We start from the raw sequence: 14,028 nt of genomic DNA, 5'->3' as shown, positions 1-14,028 counted from the left end.
GAACTGAATCTAGAAACAGAGATGAACCAATTAAGCACAGAATTGTATCAGGGTTGGTGTTGGTTGGGGAGGTTGGTCCCTGGCCTCCATGGTAGATTATCAGGGGGAGTTGGAATGTGGAATTGAGGCCACGATCAGATCAACCATGATCTTATTGAATGATGGAGTAGGTTTGAGGGGCCGACTGGCCTTCTCCTGCTTCTAATTCGTATGTTCAAATGTAGGTCCTTCTTCATGCATTCATAGTATAATTACAATACAGAAGGAGGCCATTTAGCCCACTGTGGCTGTGCTGGTTCTTTGCAAGAGCAATCAGCTCGTCCCATTCCCCTATCCTGTCCTTGTAGCTCAGCAATTCTATTCTCTTCAGGTATTTTATCCAATTCCCTTTTGAAAGCCTTTATTGCATCAGTTTAGCTGGAGTGGAGATGGAGGAGAAACTGCTGGGTTTAACCCCGAGCACTTTGGAACCCAGTCGAGCCCAGCAATTTCCAGTATGAAATTGTCAAGGGAAGTACATTCTAGGAGAGATCAGCTTGCCAAACAGACACTGTCCCCACAATGTAAAAGGATATTGTTTTAGGAGCAGGTATTTCTGTAGATGTTTTCAACCTATTTTACAAGTGCATATTTTAAAAATGTATTCTTGGGATTTGGGCGTCACTAACAAGACCAGCAGCAGATATTACCAATTCCCAGTTGCCTGTGAATAAGATGATGTTTGACCTTCTTGAACCTCAGCAGTCCGTGTGGTGAAGGTGCTCCCACAATGCTGTTAGATAAGGAGTTACAGGTTACTCACTAGTGACAACGAAGAAACAATGATATATGTCCAGATCAACAACAATTTATATTTATATTGCGCTTGTAAGGAGTGTCGCAAAGGAGGAAAGTGAGGGAGAGAGCAGCAGAGAGTTAGAAAGGAAATTCCAGAGCTTGGGACCTGAGCAACTGAAAGAACGGCCAACACTGATGGAGCAATTCAAATCATGAATGTTCAAGTGGCCGGAATTAGATGAGTTGTAAGATTTCGAAGGTTGTCTGGCTGGAGGAGATTACAAAGGGAGGGATCATCACAGCCATGCCGGTAAACAAGGATGAGAATTTTAAAATTTAGATGCTTCTTAACCCAGAGCTTTATTAGGTCAGCGAGCACAGGACTGATGGGTGAACAAGACTTGGTGCGAGTAAGCACACGGGCAGCAGTGTTTTGGATCACCTAAAAATTACAGGGCGGTTGAATGTGGGAGGCTGTCAGAAGTGCATTAGGATAGTTAAGTCTAGAAGTAATAAAGGAATGTATGAGTGTTCTATCAGCAGATGAGCTGAGACTAGGGCGGAGTTGGGCGATGTTACTGAGGCGGTCTTGGTGATGGTGCAGATGTGTGGTTGGAAGCTCACCTCAGGATCGAATATTACACCAAAGTTGTGAACTTCAGCCTCAGACAAGTGCCTGGGGAGGAATGAAGTTAGTGCCTAGGGAGTGGAGTTTGTTATGGGTACTGAAGAGAATGGCTTTGGTCTTCCCAATATTTAAGTGGAGTAAATTTCTGCTCATCCAGTACTGGATGTCAGACAAGCTAGGATGGTGTATGAGTTGGAGGGGAACTTGCAGGTGATGGTGTTCACATACACCTGCTACCTTGGCCTTCTAGGTGGTGAAGGTTGAGGGTTTGGGAGATTCTGTCAAAGTTCCGGTTGAGTTTCAGGTACATGAAATGCTTCTCCTCGGCCTCCTGCCTCTTCCACCTCATCTGTCTTCTCTCTCCTTCCATAGAGGCCAGAGTTTTGTGTCAGCCCAGACCTGGTGGCAGGTTCCCCTCCCCAAAGGACGTGAATGAACCAGTTGGGTTCTTTTCACAATCCAGTAGTTTTCATGGTCACTTTTCCCTAGTGCTGGCCCCACAAAATTACCAGATTCCTTCAGCTCGATTTCACAACCTTGCCTTTGTGTTTTTGTGGGTTCTCTTTCACTCCCTTTTTACTGTTTTAAATCAATTTCACAGGGTATTAGAAGGGGAGGATTTGGAGTTGGAAAAATAAACCCAAACATCACATCAGGATTTGACGGAGTCACCAATTTTATCATAATTCGAATATCTTCAGATTTTGAACATGGATGGAAAAAGCACTGTTCACAGCAGAGAGAAACCGTACATGTGTTCTGTGTGTGGACGAGGCTTCAGCCGATCCTCTGGCCTGTCAAAGCATAAATGCAGCCAGAATGTGGAGAAGCTGTGGAAATGTGGGGACTGTGGGAAGGGATTTGATTATCCAGTTAGGCTAGAAACTCATCGGCGTAGTCACACTGGAGAGAGGCCATTCATCTGCTCCAAATGTGGGAAGGGATTCACCCAGTCATCCGCTATGCTGGCACACCAGTGCAGTCACACTGGGGAGAGGGCATTCACCTGCTCTGAGTGTGGGAAGGGATTCACTCAGTCATTGCACTTCTTGACACACCAGAGAGTTCACACTGGGGAGAGACCGTTTACCTGCTCCGACTGTGGGAAGGGATTCATTCAGTCATCCCAACTGCAGAAACACCAGCGCAGTCACACAGGTGAGAGGCCATACACCTGCACTGATTGCGGAAAGGGATTCACTCAGTCATCCCACCTGCTGAAACACCAGCGACTTCACACTGGGGAGAGACCTTTCACCTGCTCTAGGTGAGGGAAAGGATTCGTTCAGTTGTCCCACCTGCACACACACCAGCAAGTTCATACTGATGAGAGACCTTTTAAATGTCCAGACTGCGGAAAGTTCTATAAAAGTTCCGGGGAACTGATGTACCATCGATGTGTTCACACTGACGAGAGACCGTTCAGGTGCTCTCACTGCGGGACTGGGTTCAGGCAATCATCTGTCCTCATTGTACATCAGCGAATTCACACTGGGGAGCGACCATTCACCTGTTCTGAGTGTGGAAAGGGATTCACTCAGTCATCCGACCTACTGACACATCAGCGAGTTCACACTGGAGAGAGGCCGTTCACTTGCCCCAAGTGTGGGAAGGGATTTATTAATGCAACCAACCTGCTGAGACACCAGGAGGTTCACACTGGGGAAAGGCAATTCACCTGCACTGAGTGTGGGAAGGAATTCATTCGGTCATCCAACATGCTGAAACACCAGTGAGTTCACACGAGGGAGAGGCCATTCACCTCCCCGAGTGAGGGAAGAAATTCGCTCAGCCATCCTATTGGAACACCCGCATGTTCATACCGATGGAAGGTCTTTTAAATTCCCAGAATGCAGGAAGTGTTATGCAGGCTCCCAGGAACTGATGTTCCATCAACTTGTTCTCACTGATGACAGACCACTCAGGTGTTTTCACTGTGGGAGTGTGTTCACTATTCACCTGAACTCATTACACTAGAAAATTCACAGTGGGGAGAGGCCATGTACCTGGTGTGAATGTGGGAATGGATTTGTTTTTTTGTCCCATGTCCTGAGTCACCAGTGAATGTGATTGTCACATGCAAGACTGAACTCCGACCTGTTTCTGCTGATGTTAATAAACTCAAGCCCAACTATAGGTAATATTCTGGATAAAACTCAAATAAATCAGCTTTTGTTAAACACTGTCTTTTGAGTCTTTTTTAATATCTCTAACACAAGTTAATTCCTTTTGAAGTGCTCTCCTTTTCCCCTGTCTCCTGCACCCTCACCTCTTTTACAGACCTAATGAAACAGGTTCATTGCCAAAAAGCTAAAAGCTACTGCGGATGCTGGAAATCCAAAACAAAACAAAAAACGTTCTGCCGAAGGGTCATGAGGACTCGAAACGTTAACTGATTTCTTCTCCACCGATGCTGCCAGACCTGCTGAGTTTTTCCAGGTAATTCTGTTTTTGTTTTATGTTCATTGCCAATATTGCAGGATGCGGATGCTACGAGAAAGACATTGATTTTTTTTATTTTACAATCCCTACATCAGCAGAACCTCACCCTCAATTGCCCAGATTGAGACTGAGATTAACGGAGACCCTGTCGCTAATGGCGGGCTGGTTACCCACAATCCCGTGCTGAGACAAAACCGCTCTATCTGCCGCGGGTTGGCCGGGTGGATCGCGCATGCTTGGAGGGTCCTGGTCTCTTTGTTTGAGATTGTTCCCGGAGAGAAGCTGGAAGCGGCGGATAGTGAGAGTGGAGAATGTTCATTGTTTAATATTCGGCTCTGGGGCCCCACTCGGGATTTGTAAACCCCGCCCGGGGTTTAATAACCCGCTCCCGACAGTGACCTCTCACCTGATACCTCACAAAGCCCGGCTGATTGACGGCAGAGCCGGACCAATAGGAAGAGGTGTAGGCCTGGAGGACCGAACGGGAATAGCTGGCCTTCCAACCAATCGGAACAAATGAGGGGCGGGACTGGGCTGTGACTGAAGGATGCGTTGTGCGGGTGCTGGAGCTGGAAGGCTTCTTCAGAATTTCTATCCTGTATTTAAAATGAAGAGTTTTCTGAACTCTTTTTACAGGGAGTTAGAAGGGGAGGATTTACAGATGGGAAAATCATAACAAACATCACACTGAGACCTGACAGAGTCACTCGGTTCAACAGGACCTGAATATTATCAGCCTTTGAATGTGGAAGGAAAAGTGTTAGTTCTGTCTGTGAGAGAACATTTCAAACATTAGTGTGACTGGAAAAACAGCAAGACATTCACGCACTCCTGAGTGAGAGTGTGAACTGACTGGAAAGAACTTTAACCAGTTACACAGCTGAAAAAAAAAATCACACCATTCACGTTGGGGAGAAGCTGTACACAAGTGTGTGTGAATGAGGCTGCAACTGATTGTCCAATCTGAAGAAACACAAGGACACTGACACCATGGAGAAACCGTGGAAATGTGGGTACTGTGGGAAGAAATTCAGATCTCCATCTGAGCTGGAAATTCATTGATGCTGTCACAGTGGGGAGAGAGCATTCACCTGTTCAGTGTGTGGAAAAGATTTACTCAGTTATCCACCCTGTTGACACACCAGTGCATTCACACTGGGGAGAGGCCGTTCACTTGCTCCGAGTGTGGTAAGGGATTCATTAATTCAACTAAGCTGGTGAGACCTCAGTGGGTTCATTGGAGAGAGGCCGTTTACCTGCTCCGAGTGTGAGAAAGGATTCACTTGTTCAACCGACCTGCAGAAACATCAATAAATTCGCACCAGGGAGTGGCCTTTACCTGCTCTGAGTGTGGGAAAGCATTCACTCATTCATCAGACCTGCTGAGGCACCAACGCTTTCACAATAGGGACAGGCCATTGACCTGCTCCAGGTGTGGGAAGGGATTCACTCATTCATCCTACCTACAGAAACATCAACAAATTCACAATGGGGAGAGGCCGTTAAGCTGTTCCATGTACGGGAAGGGATTCACTCACTCCTCCACCCTGCTGAGACACCAGCAAGTTCACAAGTTACTACAGTGATTGGACTTTGCTGTGAAGCATATTCAGGACTGAAATATGTTCATTGGGTTCTGTTTCTGCTGATGTTAATAAACTCCAGTCCTGTAATTGGAGCTCATTTTCTGCATAAAATTCAAAGAAACCCACTTTGTTTTAAACACAGCCTGTTGAGTCTTTTTAATATCTCTAAACTAAGTTAATTCCTTTTGAAGTGTTCTTTCTCTCTGCTCTCTCCTCCATCCTCACCTCCAACAAGTGTGAGGAGCTCATGGAGCTTCTTTGTCACTAAGATTAAGGCAATCTGATCAGTTGACTCTGCTGCTTTCCTCCCTTCTACTAGCCCACTGATCCAAACTGTCTCTAAAACTGCCCCTTGCCAAGCCCTGAACTCACATCTTTCTTCAGTTTCTCTCCAATCTCCCCTCATACCCTCTCAGTGCTCACCTTGTCTATGAGACCCAGCTCCTGCTCCATCAGCCCTTTTCCTACTCAACTGCCGACTATCCAACTTTTCCATGTTTGGTGACTTTGTTCAAAGAACCACTATCCTATTTCAGTGAAGGCTGTGGTCGAACAAGGTTGTGTTATCTGTTACAAAAGTATAATAATTTTCACAATATTTTGCTAGTTTGTTGTAAAGTAGGTATATGTGTGTGAGGGTAGATGGTCCTGTCTGTGTGATTTAATTACATTTGGAGTCAGGTAGACTGCAAGCTTGAAATTGTCAAAATAAGCTAAGTGTCAAAATGTACTTGAAATGCTTTTGAGTAAACATGGATGCTATTTTAGCATGTAAAATGTGATGGGAATTTGTATTTTTAGAAATGTGAAGGGATTGTTTGGATTTAAAAGGGATGTCAGTCTGTTTGCTACCAGCCAGATAAGCAAGGCTAAGGAGTGTGTTTATTTTTCCCAAAGGTTACTGACAATATTGGCAACATGAAAGTTTTTATATTATGGGAAAGGTACAGTTGCAAAGACAAATGGAACATTGGAACTTTCATACTAAAGAGAGAGAAACGTATATAAGGAGAATGAAAGGCTATGTTGAGGGTCATATAAGATATAACAGGAGTGTGTGGAACAACCTTTAAGAAGTTTCCATCCATTTATGCATAAGCCTGTTGTGTGTAACTAAAGTTGGAGAAAGCTATTTGGAATTCCACTGTCAAGTGGGTACTGTGTTAATGTGCTTTTTTTAAAGCTAAAATCTATTTGGGACTGTTGTCTTAAAGGCGATGTGTAACTGGGAGACAGATTAATTAGGAATTTTAGGAGTTGTAATAGTATTAAGTAATTGTAGTCTTATTATGTATGTGCTTGAAATGCTTTATTTTAATAAATATTTTAATATAATTTTTTAAATCTCTAAAGGTCTTAGTGGACTCATTACTTCTAAATTCAGAACTGGACTAGCTGGACTAGTAATCCAGAGACCCAGGTTAATGCTCTGCGGACCCGGGTCTGAATCGTGCCACAGCAGATGGTGGAATTTGAATTCAATAAAAATCTGGAATTAAAAGTTTAATGATGACCATGAAACTATTATTGATTGTTGTAAAAGCCCATCTGGTTCACTAATGTCCTTTAGGTAAGGAAGTCTGCCATCCTTACCTGGTCTGGCCTACATGTGACTCCAGACCCACAGCGGTGTGGTTGCCTCTTAAATACTCTCTGAAAAAAGGCAATTAGGGATGGGCAATAAATGCTGGCCTAGCCAGCGACACCCATATCCCATGAATGAATTAAAAAAACACATCTCATAATAAATACAAATTGCAAAACTGTTGTGATAGATCAGCCATGATTGTATTGAATGGCGGGGCAGGCTCGAGGGGTTGAATTGCCTACTCCTGCTCCTATTTCTTATGTTATCAAGTTTCCATTGTGAATTTGGTCCACCTGGCACACGTCATCTGCCATGTCTTAACATATCGCACCATCCCTCCTCCCTTTCACTCACCACAATACTGCACTTCATCTCCATCAAATTACCTACAGGTAAGGAGATAATCTACAGAGCAAACAGGAAAGCTACACCACCTTCAAAACAAAACCAGAATCAGTCCAACCTCAGGCATTGCGCTCCAGTATGCAGTGCCTGATTTGTATGTTAAATCCATCCAACTGCTTTGATTCTCTTCAGAAACATCGAGCAATCTCAGTTTTTAAATTTAAACTCTTCTAACCTCAACAGAGTTCCAGATTTCCAATATATTTTTGCGAAGAAGTGCTGTCTGACATTGCTCCTGAACAGCCAATTCTCAGTTATGCAAATGCATGTAATTGATTTGTACATTTAAACGGTAACAATTATTTTACCTTAACTTGTTACACAACAAATTTTTTTTAAAAACTATAATAAAAACAAAATACTACAGGTGCTGGAAATCTGAAATAAAAACAGAAATTTATGGAAATCCTCAGCAGGTTTGGCAGCTTCAGTGAAGAGAGAGAAACAGAGTTAACATTTCCAATCCAATATGATTCTTCTTTAGAACCGAGTATTTCCAGCATTTTGATTTCATTTTAAAAACATAATGTAAACTTTATTGTCCTTACAGATATCTGAATGTAAATCTGATTTCAGACCTTCCTCAGACCAGCTTGAAAACTGAGCTCCAGCTCATTGTCCATTCCAAACACTCAGAAAACAAAATCCTGACTCCAGTGAGCCCACTCCCCTGGGGGCCTGTGGCCTCTTTTTCAGGGCCTTAGAAAGTTTCTGAAGCTTCTCAGCCCACTCAGACACGTCTCCCTCCCCGATTCCCATGTACACTTGTGGTTTCAAGTACCCCCGGCTCTGAAGAAGAGTCATACGGACTCGAAACGTTGACTCTGTTGTTCTCACCACAGATGCTGCCAGACCTGCTGAGCTTTTCCAGCATTTTCTGTTTTTATATCAAGTTCTCCCCACTGTGTTCACCTGTGATTTCAAGTTCCCCCTGCTGATGCAATGTCTGTGAAATTTATTCCCGCCCTCCTCCCACAATTTCAGATTACAAAAAGGTCGAAAGTGGTGATCCACAAGGATCAGCTCTGGTACCACTATTATTCATACTTTACGTTAATGATTTGGACCTGAGAACAAGTAATTCAATGTCAAAGTTTGCAGCTGATTCCAAACTAGGGGCATATATCTAAAACTGAGGAAGAATGCAACAAAATGAAAGAATATATTGCAAAAGTTACAGACTAGACAGTGAAGTGGCAAATTAACTTTAACAGAGATAATATGCGATGACGCACTTTGGTCAGAAAAGTACAAGCATCACCAAACCTTAGAGAATAAGAAAGTTAAAGGGGTAGAAGAGCAAACCAATCTCAAATACAGGTGAAAAAATAGTTAAAATCATCACAAGTCAGTAAATCAATTAAAGATGTTCACAAAGATGTATTTCTAGGGTGCAGAATTCCAAAATAGTGAAAAAACAAAAACAGAATTACCTGGAAAAACTCAGCAGGTCTGGCAGCATCGGTGGAGAAGAAATCAGTCAACGTTTCGAGTCCTCATGACCCTTCGGCAGAACTGAAGCATAGTTAGGAGAAAGATGAAATATAAGCTAGTTTGAGGTGGGGGGGCGGGGGGAGAGAGAGAAGTTGAGGGTGTGGTGATTGTGGAGATAAGCAAGCAGTGATAGGAGCAGATAATCAAAAGATGTTACAGACAAAAGGATCAAAGAGGTGTTGAAGGTGGTGATATTGTCTAAGAAAGGTGCTAATTAAGAATGGAAGACAGGGCACTCAAGGTACAGCTCTAGTGGGGGTGGGGTGGAAAGATTAACAAAGTTTTAGTTTTAGATTTAAAAATAATGGAAATAGGTGGGAAAAGAAGAATCTATATAAATTATTGGGAAAAAAAAAGGGAGGGGGGAGAAACGGGGTGGGGATGGTGGGAGGGGGGGTGGGGGGGGTGGGGGTGGCGGGGAGTTTAAGATCTAAAGTTGTTGAATTCAATATTCAGCCCGGAAGGCTGTAAAGTGCCTAGTCGGAAGATGAGGTGCTGTTCCTCCAGTTTGCGTTGGGCTTCACTGGAACAATGCAGCAAGCCAAGGACAGACATGTGGGCAAGAGAACAGGGTGGAGTGTTAAAATGGCAAGCGACAGGGAGGTTTGGGTCATTCTTGCGGACAGACCGCAGGTGTTCCGCAAAGCGGTCGCCCAGTTTGCGTTTGGTCTCTCCAATGTAGAGGAGACCGCATTGGGAGCAACGAATGCAGTAGACTAAGTTAGGGGAAATGCAAGTGAAATGCTGCTTCACTTGAAAGGAGTGTTTGGGCCCTTGGACGTTGAGGAGAGAGGAAGTGAAGGGGCAGGTGTTGCATCTTCTGCGTGGGCATGGGGAGGTGCCATAGGTGGGGGTTGAGGAGTAGGGGGTGATGGAGGAGTGGACCAGGGTGTCCCGGAGGGAACGATCCCTACGGAATGGCGTCAGGGGGGGTGAAGGGAAGATGTGTTTGGTGGTGGCATCATGCTGGAGTTGGCGGAAATGGCGGAGGATGATCCTTTGAATGCGGAGGCTGGTGGGGTGATAAGTGAGGACAAGGGGGACCCTATCATGTTTCTGGGAAGGAGGAGAAGGCGTGAGGGAGGATGCGCGGGATATGGGCCGGACACGGTTGAGGGCCCTGTCAACGACCGTTGAACGTCGTTGACAGGGCCCTCAACCGTGTCTGGCCCATATCCCGCACATCCTCCCTCACATCTTCTCCTCCTTCCCAGAAACATGATAGGGTCCCCCTTGTCCTCACTTATCACCCCACCAGCCTCCGCATTCAAAGGATCATCCTCCACCATTTCTGCCAACTCCAGCATGATGCCACCACCAAACACATCTTCCCTTCACCCCCCCTGACGCCATTCCGTAGGGATCGTTCCCTCCGGGACACCCTGGTCCACTCCTCCATCACCCCCTACTCCTCAACCCCCACCTATGGCACCTCCCCATGCCCACGCAGAAGATGCAACACCTGCCCCTTCACTTCCTCTCTCCTCACCGTCCAAGGGCCCAAACACTCCTTTCAAGTGAAGCAGCATTTCACTTGCATTTCCCCTAACTTAGTCTACTGCATTCGTTGCTCCCAATGCGGTCTCCTCTACATTGGAGAGACCAAACGCAAACTGGGCGACCGCTTTGCAGAACACCTGCGGTCTGTCCGCAAGAATGACCCAAACCTCCCTGTCGCTTGCCATTTTAACACTCCACCCTGTTCTCTTGCCCACATGTCTGTCCTTGGCTTGCTGCATTGTTCCAGTGAAGCCCAACGCAAACTGGAGGAACAGCACCTCATCTTCCGACTAGGCACTTACAGCCTTCCGGGCTGAATATTGAATTCAACAACTTTAGATCTTAAACTCCCCGCCACCAGCCCCCCCCCCCTCCCACCATCCCCACCCCGTTTCTCCCCCCTCCCTTTTTTTTTCCAATAATTTATATAGATTCTTCTTTTCCCACCTATTTCCATTATTTTTAAATCTAAAACTAAAACTTTGTTAATCTTTCCACCCCAACCCCACTAGAGCTGTACCTTGAGTGCCCTGTCTTCCATTCTTAATTAGCACCTTTCTTAGACAATATCACCACCTTCAACACCTCTTTGATCCTTTTGTCTGTAACATCTTTTGATTATCTGCTCCTATCACTGCTTGCTTATCTCCACAATCACCACACCCTCAACTTCTCTCTCTCCCCCCGCCCCCCCACCTTAAACCAGCTTATATTTCATCTTTCTCCTAACTATGCTTCAGTTCTGCTGAAGGGTCATGAGGACTCGAAACGTTGACTGATTTCTTCTCCACCGATGCTGCCAGACCTGCTGAGTTTTTCCAGGTAATTCTGTTTTTGTTTTGGATTTCCAGCATCCGCAGTAGCTTTTAGCTTTGTGTTTTTATCCAAAATAGTGAAGTTATGTTCCATTTGTGTAGGATCCTTGCACAGTTCTGATCTCTGTTCTATAATAAGGATAAAGAAGAACTGGAGAAAGTGCAAAAGTGATTTGCACGGATGATGTCAGAATGGAGAGGTTACAGTCATTGGGAAACATTGAACAGTTTGGGGCTTTTACCTTTAGAAAAGGGAAGCCTTAGAGGTGACTGGATAGAGGCCTTTAAATTATGAACGGGTTCGATAAGGTAGATGTGGAATCCATAGTTCCATTTGTGGGAGAATCAAAATCTAGGGCCATAAGTACAAGATATTTCCCTGTTGGATTTATTAAGAAATAAGGAAAAATGTCTTTTCTTGGAATGTTTAGAATGTGAAATTCACAACCACAGGAAGCAGTTGGGCAAATAGCTTAGATTGTTTCAAAAGGAAACTAGATGATTACATGTGAGAAAGGAGATTAGAAAGAAAATCTGAAAGACTGAGATGAGGGAGATGGAATGGAAAGTGTCTTGTGTCCAATATAAACACCAGCGCACACTGATTGAACTGAATGGTCTGTTTCTGGACTCGATATTGTCTGTAATTAAATGTCACCTCCTACTGTCTCCTGATCAGCATGTTGCATATCCACCACTTGTACTGCTCATGCTCAGAGTACAACTCGGTGCTGAGTAGTCGTACTGGGCTCCTGTAGTCATTCTGATACATGGTTAATTATGGATTGTAGTACTGACAATGAAAGCCCCAATTGATGAACAGAAATTTTCGTCAACATGCCAAGATTGGACTGAATGACTCTTTTTCTTTAATGTAATCATATGCCAGAGACAGGGATTAATGCTCGAGTCTAAATGGCTGCGAGGCGAGGTGGGTTAATATTTGAGCCCATGAAAACCCCCTCCCCACCATAAACTGTTACCTTCATCATCGATGCCATCCCCCTCCCTGACCACATTCTGAGGCTGAAGTGGACCAATTGCAAACTTAATTTCCTATTTGACTGACAGCTGAGCTATCACTACATATCCACTAAGATCACCTCCTTCCTTCTCTGTAATATTGGTTGTGTCCATCCAATCTCAGCCCATTTCCTGCTGAAATTCTCATCCATGCCTTTGTTACTTCCGGATTTGATGATTCCAATCCTCTCCTGGCTGGTCTCCCATCTTCCACCCTCCAGAATGTTTTGCTCATCCAAACCTTTTTTAGGTGGTCAGCAGTTGAGTGGGAACAGGGTGGATAGAGCAGAATGTGGGTCTCATGGACAAGATAAGCTGTTGAGAGGATGAAGGAAGATCGGAGAGAAACTAAATAAAGATGAGTTTAGGGCTAGAGTTGGGCAGATCTTTAGAGGCAGCTTGGCCCGGTGGGCTAGTGGAAGGGAGGTCAGCAGCAGAAACAACTGATCAGATTGTCTTAATCTTAGCGAAAAAGAAGCTCCATGAGCTCCTCACACTTGTTGTTGGGGTGCAGATGGAGGAGACTGGGGAGAGGGAAAGCCCTTCAAAAGGAACTAACTTATGCTAGAGATATATTTTTTAAAACTCATCACAGTGTGTTTAACACAAAGTTGATTTATTTGACTTTTTACCCTGAATATTAAGCCCTATAAGTAGACTGGAGTTTATTGACATCAGCAGAAACAGGCACCAATGAACATACTCCAGTGATGGATGTGATTAACAGCCAAATCAGCCACTGTAGTTATTTGTGAATTCTCTGGTGTCTCAGCAGTGCCAGTGACTGAGTGAATCTCTTCCTGCACACAGAGCAGGTGAATGGTCTCTGCCTAGTGCGAGTGCGCTAGTGAACAGTGAGTTTGTCTGACCGGCTGAACCCAGTCCCACAGCGAGAGCACCTGAATGGTCTCTCCTGAGTGTGAATAAGTTGATGGGACATCAGTTCCCCAGAACTTTTATAGCACTTCCCACATTCTGGGCATTTAAAAGGCCTCTCAGTGTGAATTTGCTTGTGTCTCAGCAGGGAGGATGGCTGAGAGAATTCCTTCCCACATTTGGAGCAGTTGAACGGTCTCTCCAGAGTGTGAACTCGCTGGTGTTCCAGCAGGTGGGATGACTGAGTGAATCCCTTCCCACACACGGAGCAAGTGAATGGCCTCTCTGCAGTGTGAACTCGCTGGTGTGTGAGCAGATGGGATGACCGAGTGAATCCATTCCCACACTCATAACAGGTGAATGGCCGCTCCCCAGTGTGAACTCGCAAGTGGGATGGCTGAGTGAATCCCTTCCCACATACAGAGCAGGTGAATGGCCTCTTCCCAGTGCGAACTTGCTGGTGTATCAGCAGGTGCAATGACTGAGTGAATCTTTTCCCACACAGGGAGCATGCGAATAACATCTCCCCAGTGTGAACATGCTGGTGTATTAGCAGCTGCAATGACTGAGTAAATCCCTTCTCACACAGGGAGCAGCTGAACGGCCTCTCCCCAGTGTGAACCCGTTGGTGTCTCAGCAGTTGGGATGACTGAATGAATCCCTTCCCACGCTCAGAGCAGGTGAACTGTCTCTCCCGGGTGTGACGGTGCCGATGAATTTTCAGTTCAGATGGGTAGCTGAATTCCTTCCCACAATCATCACATTTCCATGGTTTCTCCCTGGAGTGACTGCACTTGTGTTTCAATAGGCCAGATGATCGGCGGAAGCCTCGTCCACACACACAACACGTGTACTGTTTCTCCCCACTGTGAACGGCACTTTTTCCTTCCATGT

General features: G+C 45.1%; 1 protein-coding gene and 1 pseudogene across 1 annotated transcript in view; both read left to right on the top strand.

The window, feature by feature from the left end:
• Nucleotides 1-14,028, top strand: part of LOC144697901 (uncharacterized) — a 292,792-nt gene that overhangs the window by 76,769 nt on the left and 201,995 nt on the right. The window lies entirely within an intron of this gene.
• On the top strand, nucleotides 1,183-3,334 carry LOC144697039 (uncharacterized; annotated as a pseudogene).

This window comes from Cetorhinus maximus, chromosome 23 (genome assembly GCF_964194155.1).
Source record: "Cetorhinus maximus chromosome 23, sCetMax3.hap1.1, whole genome shotgun sequence".
Lineage (NCBI taxonomy): Eukaryota > Metazoa > Chordata > Chondrichthyes > Lamniformes > Cetorhinidae > Cetorhinus > Cetorhinus maximus.
Note: the sequence above shows the minus strand (reverse complement) of the source record. Positions and strands in the feature narration are given on the sequence as shown.